This window comes from Balaenoptera physalus (assembly GCF_965194825.1).
Source record: "Balaenoptera physalus genome assembly, chromosome: 4".
NCBI lineage: Eukaryota > Metazoa > Chordata > Mammalia > Artiodactyla > Balaenopteridae > Balaenoptera > Balaenoptera physalus.
The window spans coordinates 27,354,813-27,369,445 of record NC_138891.1 but is presented as its reverse complement, the minus strand read 5'-3'; positions in this window follow the sequence as shown (position 1 = coordinate 27,369,445).

Below are 14,633 nucleotides of genomic sequence, written 5' to 3'. Positions count from 1 at the left end.
CTGTGCTTGTGCTACTAATACTGGTAGAAAGACTTGTGGAAAGGTGGACAGAAATAAAATCATGTCTGTATAAAGAAAAATGTTCCACTTATACCTCATTTGCCTAGTAGATATCAGAAATGACTGTGTAGTTTCATCACAACTGGCTTAAAAAGCTGAAGCCAGTAAAGGACAATGAACTTCTGGTGATTCTGGGATACCAGATGCAAACAGGATCTAATGCATTGAAGACCCTGTCCTGACCAATGAACAATGGAACATATTTTCATCCAACTGGGTATATACCTACACATTCACCTCATACTATTAAGAGTGCTAGTTTTTCATTTTTAATCAGCATTACCACAATAAATACTACCTTCCTTTTAGCAATTAAAATTCCTATAGTTTCCCCCTTAGCAGTCTACACAGTGGATTTCTTCACTAACAAGTATTCCCTTGCCTAACAAATTAATAGACCTATTGTAAAGTTATTTTTAATCCTGGTGGTGGTTATTTTATTTATTTTTGATGTATGCAAGCGATAAATTCCATGATAGAGTAACTACTTTAAAAATAATTTTAATTTTACATTGCGAGTTATTTTTCTTGCATTTTTCAAGCATTGTATTCCCAACAAATTAAACTGTTATTGAAAATCTAATGTACTCTATCCTACTGCTGGCATCTGATATTGTGCTGATTTCTATTATTTTGTAAATTACTACATAATTTCCATGTACTGTGTAGTTAATACCTTGTAGCTAGAGATAGGTTTATTCTTACTAATTGAAAAACTATAAAACCAATGACACATTCATTATTGGTTTTAATTATTTGACAGACATTCCTAAGTACTAATGTCAAGCCACTAAAGCCAGAATTTTTTAAAGAGGGAGAGAGAGAAAGCAAATAATAGAAGGCAACATAAAAGAATGTTTTGCTAAAAAAAGAATATTGGGGGTTTCCCTGGTGGCACAGTGGTTGAAAATCTGCCTGCCAATGCAGGGGACACGGGTTCGAGCCCTGGTCTGGGAAGATCCCACATGCCGCAGAGCAACTAGGCCCGTGAGTCACAACTACTGAGCCTGCGCGTCTGGAGCCTGTGCTCTGCAACAAGAGAGGCTGCGATAATGAGAGGTCCGCGCATCGCGATGAAGAGTGGCCCCCACTTGCCACAACTACAGAAAGCCTTCACACAGAAACGAAGACCTAACACAGCCATAAATAAATAAATAAATAAATAAAAATTAAACATAAAAAAAAAAGAATATTGCATATAGATCAATGGAACAGAACAGAAAGTCAAAAGATAAACCCACACACATATGGTCACCTTACCTTTGATAAAGGAGGCAAGAATATACAATGGAGAAAAGACAGCCTCTTCAATAAGTGGTGCTGGGAAAACTGGACAGCTACATGTAAAACAATGAAATTAGAACACTTTCTAACACCATACACAAAAATAAACTCAAAATGGATTAAAGACATAAATGTAAGGCCAGACACTATAAAACTCTTAGAGGAACACATAGACAGTACACTCTGTGACATAAATCACAGCAAGATCCTTTTTGACCCACCTCCTAGAGTAATGGAAATAAAAACAAAAATAAACAAATGGGACCTAATGAAACTTAAAAGCTTTTGCACAGCAAAGGAAACCATAAACAAGATGAAAAGACAACCCACAGAATGGGAGAAAATATTTGCAAACAAAGCAACTGACAAAGGATTAATCTCCAAAATATACAGGCAGCTCATGCAGCTCAATATCAAAAAACAAACAACCCAATCCAAAAATGGGCAGAAGACCTAAATAGACATTTCTCCAAAGAAGATATACAGATTGCCAACAAACACATGAAAAGATGTTCAACATCACTAATAATTAGAGAAATGCAAATCAAAACCACAATGAGGTATCACCTCACACCAGTCAGAATGGCCATCATCAAAAAATCTACAAACAATAAATGCTCGAGAGGGTGTGGAGAAAAGGGAACCCTCCTACACTGTTGGTGGGAATGTAAATTGATACAGCTACTATGGAGAACAATATGGAGGTTCCTTAAAAAACTAAAAATAGAACTACCATATGACCCAGCAATCCCACTACTGAGCATATATTCTGAGAAAACCATAATTCAAAAAGATACATGTACCACAATATTCATTGCAGCACTATTTACAATAGCTAGGACATGGAAGCAACCTAAATGTCCATCAACAGATGAATGGATAAAGGAGACGTGGCACATATATACAATGGAATATTACTCAGCCATAAAAGGAAACAAAATTGAGTTATTTGTAATGAGGTGGATGGCCCTAGAGTCTGTCATACAGAGTGAAGTAAGTCAGAAAGAGAAAAACAAATACTGTATGGTAACGCATATGTATGGAACCTAAAAAAATGGTACTGATGAACCTAGTGGCAGGGCAGGAATAAAGATGCAGACGTAGAGAACAGACCTGAGGACACAGCAGGGGAGGAGAAGCTGGGACGAAGTGAGAGAGTAGCACTGACATATATACACTACCAAATGTAAAATAGATAGCTAGTGGGAAGGAGCCACATAGCACAGGGAGGTCAGCTCGATGCTTTGTGACCACCTAGAGGGGTGGGATAGGGAGGGTGGGAGGGAGGCTCAAGAGGGTGGAGATATGGGGATATATGTATACATATAGCTGATTCACTTTGTCATACAGCAGAAACTAACACAACATTGTAACTCAATTATACTCCAATAAAGATGTAAAAAAAAAAACAACACTGCTTTTTTTTCCCCTCTAAAGTGGTAGTATATTTAAATCCTCCATTTCTTTTTTAATATATAAATGAAATTTGAAAAATGGATATTAAAGCTTTTGTTTTTGTGTTATTTATATAGGAGATGTCAAAGAAAGATACGAAATTATCTTTAAACATGAAGTTGTATTCTAAATGTATTATACCATGTCATTTAACATTGTCTAAGATTAATTTTATTTTCTTATTTTTCTTATTGTTAAGACAATGCATGCTCATTTAAAGGAATTCAGGAAAATTATACATATATATATACACACACATACATACACACACAGAGAGTTGGGGTTCTGCCTAGAGTATAGAAAGCTTGAAAGAATGTCACTCCTTCAGCACAAAATAAATAAAATACAAAATCATAAATTTTCTTGAAGCCAGTTGGGAGTTGAAGTTCATAGGAAAACAGGTATCCTGAAATCAAGGACAAGAGGCTCCTCAAAGCCAGACTGCAAGTACTAGGTCACCTGTGACAGGGCATTGAAGGAAAAGGGGCTGAGGCCATACAAGTAGGTGAGAAGAAATCAGACCAAATTGGTAACAAACTGCAAATGGTCAAGTCTGGGCTATGAGTGCAGGACCGCCTAGGAGCTACAGACAAAAGAGGAACTTGCATCCTCTACAGGTTCTTTTGCATGGTCCTCCACTGGGTGCTAAAGAAAAAGATGGTATAGGATGAGAGAGTAATTGGAGATAGCCTCCAGTAATGGTGCAGACTTGGACTTTCCAAATATTTGAAGATTAGAAACTTCAGCAAAAAGATATATGAATGGGAAATAAGCCCATAAAAAAGATGCTTAACATCAGTATTCACTGGGGAAAGCAAATTAAACAACACTGGAAAACCACTACACAGTTTTTAGTTGTTTTTTAGTAAAAAAACAAAAAAAACAAAAAACATTAATACCAATGGCTGACAAATATTAGAGCAACTGGACCTCACATATTTTGCTTATGGGAATGCTAAATAATACAACCATTTAGAGAAACAGTGTGACAGTTTCTTATAAAGATAAAAATTCACTTCATATGACAGAATTCCCACTCATAGATATTTGCCCAAGACAAATTAAAATTTATGTTCACATAAAAACTTATGCAGTGATGTCTTCAGAAGTTTTATTCAAAAATTACAAAACACTGGACACAACCTAAGTGTTCTTCCACTTGTGAATGTATAGACACACTGTGGTACATCCATATAATAGATTACTACTGAGAAATAAAGAGAATGATCAACTGATTCAGACTACAATATTGATGAATATCAAATTTATTATGGTAAGTTAAAGAAGTCATATTCAAAAGGGTCATGCTTCATTTATATGACATATAATTTCACTTATATGATATTCTAGAAAAGACAAAACTATAGGAACAGAGAACAGTTCAACGGTTGCCAGTGACAGGGAGTGAAGAGGAGATAAACTAAACAGGGACATGAGGGAACATTTTGGGTAATAAAATATTCCATGTCTTGATTATAGTAATGGTTATACAATTATATGCCTTTGTTAAAACTACATTTTAACAAACTGAACTCTACATTTAAAAGGGTGGATTTCACTGAAAGTGATAAATTTAACTTTAAAAATAATTATCACTTATCAATTCATAACAGCTTGATAGCTAATATGAATTATGGATTTATATACATGCATAGGTCAACTAACAGCCACCAATTTATTTATTCCTTATGTTCAATATATTCTTCAAGTTAATATGCAAGCAGTAACTTATTTCATCTTCAAAATAAACTTATAAGGAAGGTACTACTGTTGTCACCATTTTATAGTTGGGCAAGCTGAGGCTCAAGATTTTATATAATTCACCCAAGATCGTCAAGTCTGTCAATAGCAATGCAAGGATTTGAACACAGACAATCTGGAGCAAAAGATCAAGCCTATTACCTCATACATAGTTATATATTTATAGGTATTTATATATAAGTAATATGTAGTTATAGTAATATATATACGTAAATATATTTTATGCTGTTGTCATATACCAAATAATAATTTTGGAAATGAAGATGCTCATGGTATCATGATATAAAACTAAGAAATTAAGGAAGAAAAGCATACACAGAGGAAAAAAAAAATATATATATATATATATATATACAGCTGATGCTCATTATTTGTGGTAGCTATATTCTCTACATTTTCCACAAACATTGAATTAGCAAATACTGAATCATTGTCCCTAGGAGAAACACGGTTAAGTGCCTATGAACCTCTGGTCACAACATTCCCAGCAACTGATCAATGTATAACTGTTGCAGGAAGGGGCACCCGTTCCAGGGACCGAGAGTGGGCTCTTGCCTAATGCTCAGAATTGAATTGTCCAAGGAGACATGTGATGACAAAGCAGGAGACTTTATTGGGAAGGGGCACCTGGGTGGAGAGCAGCAGGGTAAGGGAACCCAGGAGATCTGCTCTGCCACGTGGCTTGCAGGCTCACGTTTTATGGTAATGGTGTTAGTTTCTGTTTTGTCTCTGGCCAAACATTCTGACTCAGGGTCCTTCCTGGTGGTACACGCAATGCTCAGCCAAGGTGGATTCCAGTAAAAAGGATTATGGGAAGTTGGTAGGACATATGGACTGGCGGCTACTCTCTCCTTTTGACCTTTCTCAAATTCTTCTGCTTGGTGGTAGCTTGTTACTTCCACTTCCGTTACCAGGACCTCCTGTTGTTAAGATAATTCAGGCAAGTGGCTACTATCTTGCCTGGTCAAGGTGGGCAGTTTCGGTCAGCGGTTCCCCTAATATAACCTTGCTTTATGTAAGTTTCTGTTTTTTTAAATTTTTTTATTTATTTTATTTATTTTTTTAAATTTTTTATAACATATTTATTGGAGTATAATTGCTTTACAATGTTGTGTTAGTTTCTGCTATATAACAAAGTGAATCAGCTATAGGTATATATATATCCCCATATCCCCTCCCTCTTGCATCTCCCTCCAATCCTCCCTATCCCACCCCTCTAGGTGATCACAAAGCACCGAGCTGATGGCCCTGTGCTATGCGGCTGCTTCCCACTAGCTATCTTACATTTGGTAGTGTATATATGTCCATGTCACTCTCTCACTTCGTCCCAGCTTACCCTTCCCCCTCCCCATGTCCTCAAGTCCATTCTCTACATCTGCGTCTTTATTCCTGTCCTGCCCCTAGGTTTTTCAGAACCATCTTTTTTTTTAATTCCATATGTATGTGTTAGCATACGGTATTTGTTTTTCTCTTTCTGACATACTTCACTCTGTATGACAGACTCTAGGTCCATCCACCTCACTACAAGTAACTCAGTTTCATTTCTTTTTATGGCTGAGTAATATTCTATTCTATATATGTGCCACATCTTCTTTATCCATTCATCTGTCGATGGGCATTTAGGCTGCTTCCATGTTCTGGCTATTGTAAATAGAGCTGCAATGAACATCGTGGTACATGTATTTTTTGAATTATGGTTTTCTCTGGGTATATGCTCAGTAGTGGGATTGCTGGGTCGTATGGTAGTATTATTTTTAGATTCTTAAGGAACCCCCATACTGTCCTCCATAGTGGTTGTATCAATTGACATTCCCACTAAAAGTGCAAGAGGGTTCCCTTTTCTCCAAACCCTCTCGAGCATTTATTGTATGTAGACTTTTTGATGATGGCCAATCTGACCTTTGTGAGGTGACACCTCATTGTAGTTTTGATTTGCATTTCTCTAATGATTAGCGATGTTGAGCATCCTTTCATGTGTTTGTTGGCAATCTGTATATCTTCTCTGGAGGAATGTCTGTTTAGATCTTCTGCTCATTTTTGGATTGGGTTGTTTGTTTTTTTGATATTGAGCTGCATGAGCTGCTTGTATATTTTGGAGTTAATCCTTTGTCAGTTGCTTCCTTTGCAAATATTTTCTTCCATTCTGAGGGTTGGCTTTTGGTCTTGTTTATGGTTTCCTTTGTTGTGCAAAAGCTTGTAAGTTTCATTAGGTCTCATTTGTTTATTTTTGGTTTTATTCCCATTTCTCTAGGAGGTGGGTCAAAAAGGATCTTGCTGTGACTTATGTCAAAGAGTGTTCTTCCTATGTTTTCCTCTAAGAGTTTTATAGTGTCTGGCCTTACACTTAGGTCTTTAATCCATTTTGAGTTTATTTTTGTGTATGGTGTTAGGGAGGGTTCTAATTTCATTCTTTTACATGTAGCTGTCCAGTTTTACTAGCACCATTTATTGAAGAGGCTGTCTTTTCTCCATTGTATATTCTTGCCTCCTTTATCAAAGATAAGGTGACCATATGTGCGTGGGTTTACCTCTGGGCTTTCTATCCTGTTCCATTGATCTATCTTTCTGTTTTTGTGCCAGGACTATACTGTCTGGATTAGTTTAGCTTTGTAGCATAGTCTGCAGTCAGGGAGCCTAATTCCTCCACCTCCGTTTTTCTTTCTCAAGATTGCTTTGGCTTTTCAGGATGTTTTGTGTTTCCATACAAATTGTGGAATTTTTTGTTCTAGTTCTGTGAAAAATGCAATTGGTAGTTTGATAGGGATTGCATTGCATTTGTAGATTGCTTTAGGTAGTAGAGTCATTTTCACAATGTTGATTCTTCCAATCCAAGAACATGGTATATCTCTCCATCTGTTTGTATCATCTTTAATTTCTTTCATCAGTGTCTTATAGTTTTCTGCATACAGGTCTTTTGTCTCCTTAGGTAGGTTTATTCCTAGGTATTGTACTCTTTTGTTGCAATGGTAAATGGGAGTGTTTATTTTTCTTTCAGAATTTTTATCATTACTGTATAGGAATGCAAGAAATTTCTGTGCATTAATTTTGTATCCTGCTACTTTACCAAATTCATTGATTAGCTCTAGTAGTTTTCTGGTAGCATCTTTAGGATTCTCTACGTACAGGATCACATCATCTGCAGTGACACCTTTATTTCTTCTTTTCTGGTTTGGATTTCTTTTATTTCTTTTTCTTCCCTGAATGTTGTGGCTAAAACTTCCAAAACTATGTTGAATAATAGTGGTGACAGTGGGCATCCTTGTCTTGTTCCTGATTTTAGAGGAAATGGTTTCAGTTTTTCACCATTTAGAATGATGACAGCTGTCGGTTTGTCATATATGGCCTTTATTATGTTCAGGTAAGTTTCCTCTATGCCTACTTTCTGGAGAGTTTTTACCATAAGTCATTGTTGAATTTTGTTGAAAGCTTTTTCTGCATCTATTGAGATGATCATATGGTTTTTATCCTTCAGTTTGTTAATATGGTGTATCACATTGACTGATTTGAGTATATGGAAGAATCCTTACATTCCTGGGATAAACCCCACTTGATCATGGTGTATGATCCTTTTAATGTGCTGTTGGATTCTGTTTGCTAGTATTTTGTTGAGGATTTTTTCATCTATGTCCATCAGTGATATTGGTCTGTACTTTTCTTTTTTTGTGACATCTTTTTCTGGTTTTGGTATCAGGGTGATGTTGGCCTTGTAGAATGAGTTTGGGAGTGCTCCTTCCCCGGCTATATTTTGTAAGAGTTTGAGAAGGATAGGTGTTAGCTCTTCTCTAAATGTTGGATAGAATTCACCTGTGAAGCCATCTGGTCCAGGGCTTTTGTTTGTTGGAAGATTTTTAATCTCAGTTTCATTTTCAGGGCCTGGACTGGTCTGTTTATATTTTCTATTTCTTCCTGGTTCAATCTCGGAAGGTTGTGTTTTTCTACGAATATGTCCATGTCTTCCCGGTTGTCCATTTTATTGGCATATAGTTGCTTGTAGTAATCTCTCATTATCCTTTGTATTTCTGCAGAGTCAGTTGCTACTGCTCCTATTTCATTTCTAATTCTGTTGATTTGAGCCTTCTTCCTTTTTTTCTTAATGTGTCTGGCTACTGGTTTATCAATTTTCTTTATCTTCTCAAAGAACCAGATTTTAGTTTTATTGATTTTTGCTATTGTTTCCTTCATTTCTTTTTCATTGATTTCTGATCTCATCTTTATGATTTCTTTCCTTCTGCTAACTTTGGGTTTCTTTTGTTCTTCTTTCTCTAATTGCTTTAGGTGTAAGATTAGGTTCTTTATTTGAGATGTTTCTTGTTTCTTAAGGCAGGATTGTATTGCTATAAACTTCCTCTTAGAACTGCTTTTGCTGCATCCCATAGGTTTTGGGTAATCGTGTTTTCTTTGTCATTTGTTTCTAGATATTTTTTGATTTCCTCTTTATTTTCTTCAGCAATCTCTTGGTTATTTAGTAACGTATTGTTTAGCCTCCATGTGTTTGTATTTTTTACAGTTTTTTTCCTGTAATTGATATCTAGTCTTATAGCATTATGGTCAGAATAGACACTTGACACAGTTTTAATTTTCTTACATTTACCAAGGCTTGTCTTGTGACCCAGGATATGATCTATCCTGGAGAATGTTCCATAAGCACTTGAGAAGAAAGTGTATTCTGTTGTTTTTGGATGGAATGACCTATAAACGTCAATTAAGTCCATCTTGTTTAATGGGTCATTTAAAGCTTGTGTTTCCTTATTTATTTTCATTTTGGATGACCTGTCCATTGGTGAAAGTGGGGCGTTAAATTCCCCTACTATGATTGTGTTACTGTCGATTTCCCCTTTTATGGCTGTTAGCATCTGCCTTATGTATTGAGGTGCTCCTATGTTGGGTGCATAAATATTTACAATTTTTATATCTTCTTCTTGGATTGATCCCTTGATCATTATGTAGTGTCCTTCTTTGTCTCTTGTAATAGTCTTTATTTTAAAGTCTATTTTGTCTGATATGAGAATTGCTACTCCAGCTTTCTTTTGATTTCAATTTGCATGGAATATCTTTTTCCATCCCCTCCCTTTCAGTCTGTATGTGCCCCTAGGTCTGAAGTGGGTCTCTTGTAGACAGCATATATATGGGTCTATGTCTTTTCATTCAGCCAGTCTATGTCTTTTGGTTGGAACATTTAAACCATTTACATTTAAGGTAATTATCAATATGTATGTTCCTATTACCATTTTCTTAATTGTTTGGGGTTTGTTTTTTTTAGGTCTTTTCCTTCTTTTGTGTTTCCTGCCTAGAGAAGTTCCTTTGGCACTTTCTGTATAGCTGGTTTTGTGGTGCTGAATTCTCTTAGCTTTTGCTTGTCTGTAAAGTTTTCAATTTCTCTGTCAAATCTGAATGAGATCCTTGCTGAGTAGATTAATCTTGCTTGTAATTTTTTTCCCTTTCATCACTTTCAATATGTTTTGCCACTCCCTTCCAACTTGCAGAGTTTCTGCTGAAAGATCAGCTGTTAACCTTATGGAGATTCCTTTGTATGTTACTTGTGCTTCCCCCATGTTGCTTTTAATATTTTTCTTTGTACTTAATTTTTGATAGTTTGATTAATATGTGCCATGGCGTGTTTCTCCTTAGATTTATCCTGTATGGGACTCTCTGTGCTTCCTGGATGTGATTCACTATTTCCTTTCCCATGTTAGGGAAATTTTCAACTATAATCTCTTCAAAGATTTTCTCAGACCCTTTCTTTTTCTCTTCTTCTTCTGGGACCCCTATAAGTTGAATGTTGGTACGTTTAATGTAGTCCCAGAGCTCTCTGAGACTGGCCTCAATCTTTTCATTCTTTTTTCTTTATTCTGTTCTGCGGTAGTTACTTCCACTATTTTATCTTCCAGATCACTTATCTGTTCTTCTGCCTCAGTTCTTCTGCTCTTGATTCCTTCTAGAGAATTTTTCATTTCATTGTTTGTTTTGTTCATCATTGTTTATTGCTCTTTAGTTCTTCGAGGTCCTTGTTAACCATTTCTTGTATTTCCTCCATTCTATTTCCACGATTTCGGATCATCTTTACTATCATTACTCTGAATTCTTTTTCAGGTAGACTGCCTATTTCCTCTTCATTTTTTGGGCTGGTGGGCTTTTACCTTGCTCCTTCATCTGCTGTGTGTTTCTCTGTCCTCTCATTTTGCTTAACTTACTGTGTTTGGGGTCTCCTTTTCGCAGGCTGCAAGTTCGTAGTTCCCATTGTTTTTGTTGTCTGCCCGCAGTGGGTAAGGATGTTTCAGTGGGTTGTGTAGGCTTCCTGGTGGAGGGGACTGGTGCCTGTGTTCTGGTGGGTGGGCCTGGATCTTGTCTTTTTGGTGGGCAGGACTGTGTCCAGTGGTGTGTTTTGGGGTGTCTGTGAACTTACTATGATCTTAGGCAGCCTCTCTGGTAATGGGTGGGGTTGTGTTCTTGTCTTGCTAGTTGTTTTGCATGGGGCATCCAGCATGGGAGCTTGCTTGCCATTGGGTGGAGCTAGGTCTTAGCGTTGAGACAGAGATCTCTGGGAGAGCTCTCGCTGATTAATATTATTTGGGACTCGGAGGTCTCTGGTGGTCCACTGTCTTCAACTCAGCTCTCCCACCTCAGAGGCTCATGCCTGACACCAGGCCGGAGCACCAAGACCCTGTTAGCCACATGGCTCAGAAGAAAAGGGAGAAAGACAGAAAAATAATAATAAAAAATAAATGAAATAAAATTATTAAAATAAAAAATTTAAAAAATTAAAATAAGAAAAATTAAAAAGTAATAAAAAAAATAGAGCAACAAAACCAATAAACAAATTCACCAATGATAACATGTGCTAAAAACTATACTAATATAAACATAAAAATTGGAAACAAGTCAGTCACAGACAGCAAACCCCAATCCTACAGTTGCTCCGAAAGCCCACCACCTCAATTTTGGGTTGATTCATTGTCTATTCAGGCATTCCACAGATGCATGGTACCTCAAGTTGATTGTGGGGATTTAACCCACTGCTCCTGAGGCTGCACGGAGAAATTTCCCTTTCTCTTCTTTGTTTGCACAGCTTCTGGGGTTCAGCTTTGGTTTTGGCCCTGCCTGTGTGTGTAGGTCACCCTCAGGATTCTGTTCCTGCCCAGCCAGGAAGGGGGTAAAGCAGCGGCTGATTAGGGGGCTCTGCCTCACTCATGCTGGGGGGAGGGAGGGGTACAGTAGTTATAACTGGAATGCGGGGCAAGCCTGCAGCAGCAGAGGCCAACATGACTTTGCAACAGCCTGTGGTGTGCTGTGTGTCTTCCCGGGGAAGTTGTCCCTGGATGACGGGACCCTCGCAGAGGCAGGCTGCACAGGCTCCCAGGAGGGGAGGTGTGGATAGTGACCTGTGCTTGCACACAGGCTTCTTGGTGGCTGAAGTAGCAGCCTTAGCGTCTCATGCCCATCTCTGGTGTTGGCGCTGATAGCCGTGGCTCACGGTCCTCTCTGGAGATAGTTTAGGTGGTGCTCTGAATGCCCTCTCCTCGCGCACCCCTAAACAATTGTCTCTTGCCTCTTAGGCAGGTCCAGACTTTTTCCTGGACTCCCTCCCAGCTAGCTGTGGCACACTAGCTCCCTTCAGGCTGTGTTCACGCAGACAACCCCAGTCCTCTCCCTGGGATCTGACCTCTGAAGCCCAAGCCTCAGCTCCCAGCACCCACCCACCCCAGTGGGTGGGCAGACAAGCCTCTCAGGCTGGTGAGTGCTGGTCAGTACTGATCCTCTGTGTGGGAATCTCTCCGCTTTGCCCTCTGCACCCCTGTTGCTGTGCTCTCTTCCGTGGCTCCTAAGCTTCCCCCCTGCCCACCCCCAGTCTCTGCCAGTGAAGCGGCTTCCTAGCGTGTGGAAACTTTTCCTCCTTAGCAGCTCCCTCCTAGAGGTGCAGGTCCTGTCCCTATTCTTTTGTCTCTGTTTTTTTTTTTTCTTTGCTCTACCCAAGAACATGGGGATTTTCTTTTCTTTTGGGAAGTCTGAGGTCTTCTGCCATCGTTCAGTAGGTATTCTGTAAGAGCTGCTCCACATGTAGATGTATTTTTGATATATTTGTGGGGAGTAAGGTGATCTCCACGTCTTACTTCTCTGCCATCTTGAAGGTTCCCTTCGTATGTTTCTGTTTTAAAACACTTTATTTTATATCGTTTCTTGATTCCTTAAATCGAACTCACAACCTGTAGCACTATAATTCATGCTGGAACAAAGCTTATCTAACACACAAATTTTCTCCAAAAGGGATATCATAGCTTTCTCCCACTTTGAAACACTAGACAGCATTTCAGCACTATCCTTGGGGGCTATTTTAAACATCAAAATCACCATTCAAAAGCACAAAAATGTGAAAAATATGACACCTAATATACAGCAAAAGGGGCTTTTTTACAGTATAAGAACCAAAGAAGTCAGTGATTCACCTTGATCGACCTAAGTGGGAACTTTTGACTGAGGTCAAAAGTTAAATTTATTCAGCATTCTGTATACACACATGTCAGGGAATGACCAAAAAAGCACTTCAAGCATTGATTTTAGTTACAAATACAATTTAGCAAATAGGTAAATAAGCGTATAAAGAATCTGCTAATAATGAGGATCAATTCTGTGTGTGTGTTTGTATAATCTCTAAATAAAGTTGTATTTTTTAGTATTATATTATGAGCATTTTCATTTCAAAAATTATTTAAATTCATGCTTTGAAATTACTATATTTGCTATATGATACTAGTATCTTTTATATGATTAATCAATTAATCAGATATTTTTAAGAATCAAGATTTTTGCACTCCTTTGGTATTATAAATAATTTTTTCAATGAACAATTTCTCTACTTTTCCTAATCTATCTTCCACTAGGAGTATGTAAGCTTCATGTAATCAAGGATACTTTGCTATTTTGGTCACTATTAGAATCTCTTTCCCTGGATCATTCTTAGAACATAGTAGATGTTCAATTAATCTTTGAATGAATAAATAAACACATCTAAACTCCTATGGGGTGAGGAGATCTGGATTCACTGACTTCTACTCTCAAAAGGAAAAGAAAAAAAAAAAATTCTTCCGTACTTCTAAGATATGTGGTCTTAAGAGTAAAACAAGAAGAGAATCCGTAGTGAAAATTAATCTTCAAGTTTCCTATCTATCTCAGAGCATATCCATCCATATCAGAGCAAAATAACAAAGAGTTTCTACTTTAGATATTTGAAAGGGGATTAAATTTTCTGTTTTCAAAATAATATTTTTTCAGAAATAATTGAAAATAATACATACCACTTTTTAAGTTATGTATAGTTTAAGGTCAATATGGCAACATCTATTTACATATCTGAGTAAAAACCATTTGAGAAAGCCATCTGTATAGAAGGAATCTTTAACTAATGTGAATAGTTTATGCATCCTGTTATAGAACTACTATATAATCTAGCGCTGTACATAGTAATGATAAATGTAATTACTTGAACTTTAGATAAAAGTAAAGGATCTGACCAAGTGAACCAGAAAGAATCACTAAATGCATTTTTTGAGTAAGATGAATGTCCCTTACGCCCAACCTAGCTTAAGTTCAACAACCCATTAGCAAGGGAAGTTCTCACATGGGTAGAATCTGCTTTTTCTGTTTCCTCTCAAAGGCTTAGTTACATGAATGTCAATTTCCTAAGAAAGTAGGTCAGTATGGTTAAGAATATTTGAGTGAAACAGAAAAGTACAGTGGTTCCTATTGATTAAATGGATGGTCTCTGCTTTGCTTTAGGGAAAATACAAATCTTGGATCCTTCTTTAACAACTCGCTGAGTTCCAACTCACATATCTCAACCTCTAGAAACACTATTGAAAGTATTAATTATTAGGATTAATAGTCTACATTGAAGTAACCATAATTCAATTTGCAATTTATACAAATATTTTGAGTCTTTTCCTCCACCTTCCATAAAGATGCCTATAAGAAATATTGTTTAGCCATTCAGTTGGATTTTCTGATATGCATAATAAATATCTTAAAAAATTATGCTTATGGCTTTCTACTAGATTTAGCACAAGAATATGTTTAGTGAC